The sequence below is a fragment of the Bactrocera latifrons genome, unplaced genomic scaffold (assembly GCF_001853355.1).
Source record: "Bactrocera latifrons isolate USDA-ARS-PBARC rearing strain unplaced genomic scaffold, ASM185335v1 scaffold_1129, whole genome shotgun sequence".
Classification (NCBI taxonomy): Eukaryota; Metazoa; Arthropoda; class Insecta; order Diptera; family Tephritidae; genus Bactrocera; species Bactrocera latifrons.
The window spans coordinates 10,812-17,488 of record NW_017534552.1 but is presented as its reverse complement, the minus strand read 5'-3'; positions in this window follow the sequence as shown (position 1 = coordinate 17,488).

The following is a 6,677-nucleotide window of genomic DNA, read 5'->3' as shown; positions in this document are numbered from 1 at the left end:
ACAGTTGTCAATCCGGGATTGACCGCCAGGAAGGTTTTTCTGTGGGTTTGGTGGGATTAGAAGGGAATCATCCACTATGAGCTTAAGGCGCTTAATTCTACTGCGAACAACTGGACCGCTTGAAGCAGGCGATCGACCAGAAGCGTACAGAATTGGCCAAGAGAAAGGGTCTAATGTTCCACCAGGACAACGCCAGACCACACACTTCGTTGATGACCCCTCAGAAGCAACGGGAGCTCGGATGGGAGGTTTTATCGCATCCACCGTATAGCCCGGACATAGTGCCAAGTGAATACCACCTGTTCCTGTCCATGGCGAACGCCCTTGCTGATAGAAAGTTGAACTTAAAAGAGGCTTGTGAAAAGTGGCTGTCCGAGTTCTTCGCAAATAGGAGGGGACTTCTACGAGGGGGGTATCATGAATTTGCCGTCTAACTGGAAACAGATTACTGAAAGAAACGGCGCACACTTGAACTAAATCCGATCACTCTAACACTTTTCATAGAGCATTGAATAAAGAGCAAAAACGCGGAAGGGAGATATTGGGTTGTCAAAAAAGTCGGTATTTTTATTGAATTTTCAATTGTTCATAAAATTTTTTTGATGACTCATGCCCAGCTCTCGATCGATGCTACGGCTGCTACTATGCAGGTCTCTTTTGACCAATTCAGTGATTTTATCGCAATTTTCGACGACATGCCTTCCGGAGCGTGGCGCATCTTCGACCACCTCTACACCAGAACCAAAACGTTAAAACCATCGTTGTGCGGTGGAAATGGAAACTGTATCGGGTCCATAAGCTGCACAAATTTTATTGGCGGCTTAAGATGCATTTTTGTCTTTATCGTAGTAGTACTGTAAAMTATGCCGTATTTTCTCTTTATTTTGTTCCATGTTTGCGACGCTATAACTCACGAATGACTTGAAAGAAACGACAATCAATCAAACACGTGTTAGCGCGTGAAATGAGCTTTCCCAAAAAGTATAACATGACCCGATGAGACGAATAAAACTGGAAGTACCACAAGACTTTTTTGACAACCAATATTTGACAACTTAATATCAGACGGTTTTTACTACGAAATAGTGCACATATATTCGAGTGATATACAGTAGGGCAACATGTCACTGGGAGGTTGTAATATTAAATATTTCGAGCTCGGCGTAGCCTGACCGGATAGCTATACCCTAAGGTTCTAGGTTAATATCGCTGCGGTCAATATCTTTATCGATTAGACGGTGTTGTGCTGTATAAAGGCTAGGCCTCCACCATTTTCTTGCTCGCGATCCTTACGTAAGACCGTGAAACCGGTACAACTCAAAAGATCTGAGCCGCTGTTTAGCTTGGTTTCTTGGACCGCTGCTATCGATACGCGTTCTCGGTTCATAGGTGCAACTATCTCCTCGATCTTACTGTGGAGTCCGTTAGATACAGTTGTATTGAAGTATACAGCTGTAGAACCTGCAAGAATTGCACTGTGGTATTGAAACTGTTCAGTGTTGAGGGGGCAGACTCCTGCAACGTACGACTCACTCCACTGACGCGTGGTGCGCAGTCCGGAACACGCCAGAAGTAACACCAGCAAGTGCAGGAATTGCACTTGACTGAAGTCTGACACACGGAACAGACTGTGCGGGGAACCAGAAATTGCAGAGTGGATCTCACACGAGGATTGGAGCGGGATGAAGTATGGGGTGGGATGACAAGTCAGAAAGGGAGCTACTTTCGCAGTGTTGCGTTGGCAGCATGGGGCCACGTAACTCGTGATCCAGTCTATATACGTCTTAAGGCGAGAGTAAGTCTTCAGATGGTTATATTCATTGCATGTGTTACACCTGACTGACTGGTGTTTGGATGGGGCTTTTTAGCGCAAACTTAGCAGAAAAATTCCTCCGGGCCCAGTCAGGAGGATACGGAGCTACCCTGCTGCAAGGCATTGCTCTAATGACGGAGTTAGATCGCCGGAAAAATATCGCTTGGTTGTATGAAATCCGGGTCAATTTAACATGTGATATCTTTAGAACGGAAAGTCCAAATATTGGTATTGAAATACACTTAGATATGAAGTCATTTATTTTGATAAATATTAATTTAAAAGTACAAATAAAAAAGCTTTTATGGCGGTGGTATTTATCTATATATTTTTTAAATGATAAAAGCACTTATTGTGACAAATAAAAATTGAAATATGCTGTCGCCACATTTTTGGTAGATTATTATATGATCCGTATTTTGTTCTATAGTCAATGATTTTCGCAGCGAAAGCATTTCAAGAAAATTTCTTGATAATTTTTTTCAATTGGATAAGTAAGGTGACAATGTAGACTTAAGACTCGGTTGAAGCTCAACTGAGATATCCAAAGCTGGATGATACCGATCTATAATACTAATTTCCTGGGTACGCTCAATATGTACATGTAGGTCACTTCATAAAGTCAATTTTCGCAATCTGATTGCGGTGAACTACTAGGAAGATTGAAATCTCCAGTCATAAGATAGTTGGCGTTTATCTTTCGAGTAGTAAATCGTATCAAGATAAATCTGGTATACGTTGAGTGAAGCTCTAGGGCAATGCAAACACACCCGAAGATGATATTAGAGTTATTGCACTTAATTTTCACATATATTGGTTCTAGGCTATCATCGGGGATGTGGATGCACCCCGCATGGAAATACTTTTTTAATGCTATGAGGACACCACCACCACGTTCACTGATACTTGTTGAATTATTTCTGTCTTGCCTGAAAATGTTAAATGTGTCGTCTATTACCTCCCCATCGTGAATAGCAGTATGAAGCCATGTCTCGGAAATACAGAAGGCATCGATGTTGCTATTTGACGTTGCTGTGATAAAATCAATGAGCTTGGTTCGAAGACCTCTTACGTTCTGTTAATGGATTTGCAGACTTGGTTGGGTTTCCGTTATCGATGATCGAGCGAAAATTTTTATCTACTAATTGAGGAACACCCTTGACATACTTTATTGTCTTAGATGTATCACCATTCTTCGTTAAGGTATCTAACTGTGCCCGGAGGTTCTTGATGTGGTTTAGCTGAGATGGAGTGAGATCAGATTTAAAGATCACCAGCGGTTTAGATTTGAGTATTGCACGCGCTACAGTTGGAGATGGAGTTTCAACGAGAAGTGGACGAATGCGCCCGGCCCAAACGACGAATCTTAAAATGGTCCACGTTACCAGTCAAGTCCGAGGCAGAAGTGAGAGGATATTAGCTCTGTCCTCTTCAAGACGGTCTTTACCGTCTGCTTTCGTTGATTCAGTGACATTTAACAAGACGACGTTCTATTCACGTCTCTTACGTTCAGCGAAGGCATCTTCTGCTGGAGCAGGTACATTAGAGAAGGTTTTGAGCTTACTTTCAATAGTTCTCAGTCTGCTTTCAAGCCCAGTACATTTGTCATCCGTATGCTTGTGCTTCTTGGTTAGGTTCGAAACATCCTTCCTGATGTCAACAATATTCTTTTCGATGGAGGACTTAAAACTATTAAATTTGCTGTCGAATGATTCAGCAAGTTTTGAATATTTAGCTTGATGCAGAGTTTTTAGCTTACACATAGTTATATTGTCATCATCATCGCTATCGGATTCAGGGTCGTCTTCGGTGACAACACTAACCTCTAATTTACAGGGGTCACATTTCCATTGGAAGCCTTGCAACTTGATATTGTTAGCTAGTTCAGTGAATTCAGGTCTAGTGAGCCCAGTGCATTTAGAATGAGTCCATATACGCAACCAGTACCACTACTATACACTTGGTGATTTAGCATGAACGAGTAGTTCTCTTTCAGGGTCGGCTTTAGTATACCGTCCCAGGATTTCGGGAATAAAATGGGTATGGTCTGATAGAGGAGATTCTCTATAGCCGCAGGAAGCTTATAGTTTTTGAGTTATTCGCGTTTAAAGTTGAAAATTTGCAATATTTCAATTATATATTTTCTGTATATAAAATTAATTTACTCTTATATTTTTCAATTTTATATACACTAACACTTCACTTATTCATTTGCACAGAATTATTTTATATAATATAGTGCAAAAATAGCTTTTAATGTACATTTAAATTATTATTGAAATATGATTATTTAAGAATAATAAATGAATTCTTAATTGGCGTAGACACCGCTTACGCGATTATAGCCGAGTTAACAACAGCGCGCCAGTCGTTTCTTCTTTTCGCTACGTGGCGCCAATTGGATATAAAAATATATAAAAAATTTAAGCGGCATGAAGGCCGCCAATGTAAGAATGAGTTCTAGAGGAGAAAAAAAATTTATTCACCCGGTGTTGGATCGACAAGGGTAATTTTTTTGAAGCACTGCCGAAGGCCACCCACGCAAAAAGGAGTTCTACGCGAAAAAAATTTGGTACACCCCGGTGTTATTTTACAAATGATTATTATTATTATTATTATTATTATTATTATTATTATTAAACGAATAATAATAATATAATATAATATCAATTATTATAATATGATATGATTGAGAGGGATAGTACATTTATAAACATGATATTTAGAATGAATGATTGCAGGCAACAAGATGAGTGAATGAAAAGCTAGTGATAGTCGAGTAGCTTGCTCTTCAGGGTGGTGATAAAGTTGCTTTATGATACTCCATAGAAGTCTATGTCATTGTGCAGGGAGTTGACGAGAGTAGCGATACGATTATGAGGACCGTGAACCACATAGTTTTTAGATGACTGTGAGGTTTTGAGTAAACATTTACGTCTTAAGTATAAGTTGGCAGGGGCGAATTCAAAGCTATTGTTAATGTCTGATGATCGATAATGCCGTTTACTGTTTTGAAGAAAAATGCTAGGTCAGCAATTTGGCGACGAGAGCTAAGGGTAGTTATTTTGAAGTATCGGGATATTTCATCAGGTGCTCAGCCATAAGATGGTTGGGCGTATCGATATGCTAGACTTTTAAACATTTTTCTTTGGACCTTCTCAACACGATTGATGAGGAGATCGGTATAGGGAGACCAGATACCTGATCCATATTCTAGTATAGGTTGAACAAGTGTTTAGTGAAGATGAACTTTTGGTCCATAATAATTCCCAGATCTTTGATGTTCTCAACTTCGGTGACTATATTCCAGCTAGCTCATAGTTTGTCTGAGTATTGGTGTGTGAGCGTGAGAAGGATATGACAGCGCACTTTTTTATATTTAGATCCAACTTATTGCTGATACACCACATAGAGAGGTGATCCAGGTCTTGTTGGAGGGCTTGGGTGTCTGAGCTGTTTGATATTCTTCTCTAAAGCTTAAGGTCAGGTCAGAACAGGACCCAGGTGTGATCCCTTTGGTACCCCTGTTTTGACGTCATAGTTAGATGATAGTTGGCCATCGACTCTGACTTGAAGTTTTCTACCATCCAGATAAGAGTTGATCCATTTTAGTACGTTACCTCGCACACCAATTCCATATAGCTTTTGCAATAGGATGTCATGATTGACTCTGTCGAAGGCTTTGCCAAAGTCAGTGTAGACAGCATGTACCTTACATCCATTATTCATTGCAGACTTCTGATCTGAGACCATCCTTGTGAATGGGAGTGATGAAAGACAGCTTCCATTCTGTGGGAAATATACCCTGTTGCAATGATGCGTTGTAGATGTGTGTTGGTGGTTCACTAAGCCCTGTAGCCCAGTTTTTAAGAAATATATTAGGAATGCCGTCTTGTCGAGCACCCTTCTTGGTGTTGAGTGATAGCAGTGTCTTGTTGACACCATCCACTGTGACTTTTATGACATTCAATGTACGCTGGCTTTCTTGTGAGTGCTGACTTGTTGTATAGAAAGGCATCGGGGGTTGAGTCACCGTAGATATACACTCTCAAGGAAAGCTGCGAATAGATTACTGGCTTCAACTCCAAAGTTGGCTGATCGATTATTCCAAACTAAGTTAGTAGGAATATCACTGTTGTTGCTTTTTTTTTCTTGTTCCTAACAAACTTCCAAAACTCTTTTGAATCAGAGAGCACCATTTGCTAAACTTTGTTTACATAGTTTTTGTAACACGACGTACTGCGGTTTTTGCATATTCGTCTGAGATCGCTGAATTTTTTGTAGTTCTGTCTAGTTTTTTTGTTTTAAGATGAGTGAGCTGCCGTTTTTAGTTTTATTTTGTGGATTAGCTCATTTGAAAACGAGCATAGAAGTTATTTACCTTGTCTTGTAATGTATCGTAGAAGTATTTTATTTTTTCTTCTAGGGAAACGCGGGCGTGTAATTCCGCCCAATCGCTTTTTAATAAAAATGTATTGAGATTGTCGTAGTCTGCTTTTTTGAATGCATGTGAGGGTGAATCAGCTGGTTTGAGTTCAGGAGGGAGTTCTGTAGTTATTTCTAGGGTTGGATGGTATTTATCCATTGTTATGATGGGTTCGGTGCTGCAGATATTAATATCTATGCTTGAGAAGCAGAGATCTAGGAGATTGTGGTGGTCATTTAGGATAGTATTACGTTGTGTGCAGCCCGTATATGCTAATCCGGTATATAATAAGTTTTCTCAGTCATTGCGTGGAGTACTGCTGGGTATGTTGTAATCACCGACCATTATGATTCTGGCATTTTCATATTTGTTTCTCATATAGGATAGTTGTTGACAGTGTAATTTGTAAGCTTCGTATGCTTACAATGGAGGATGGAG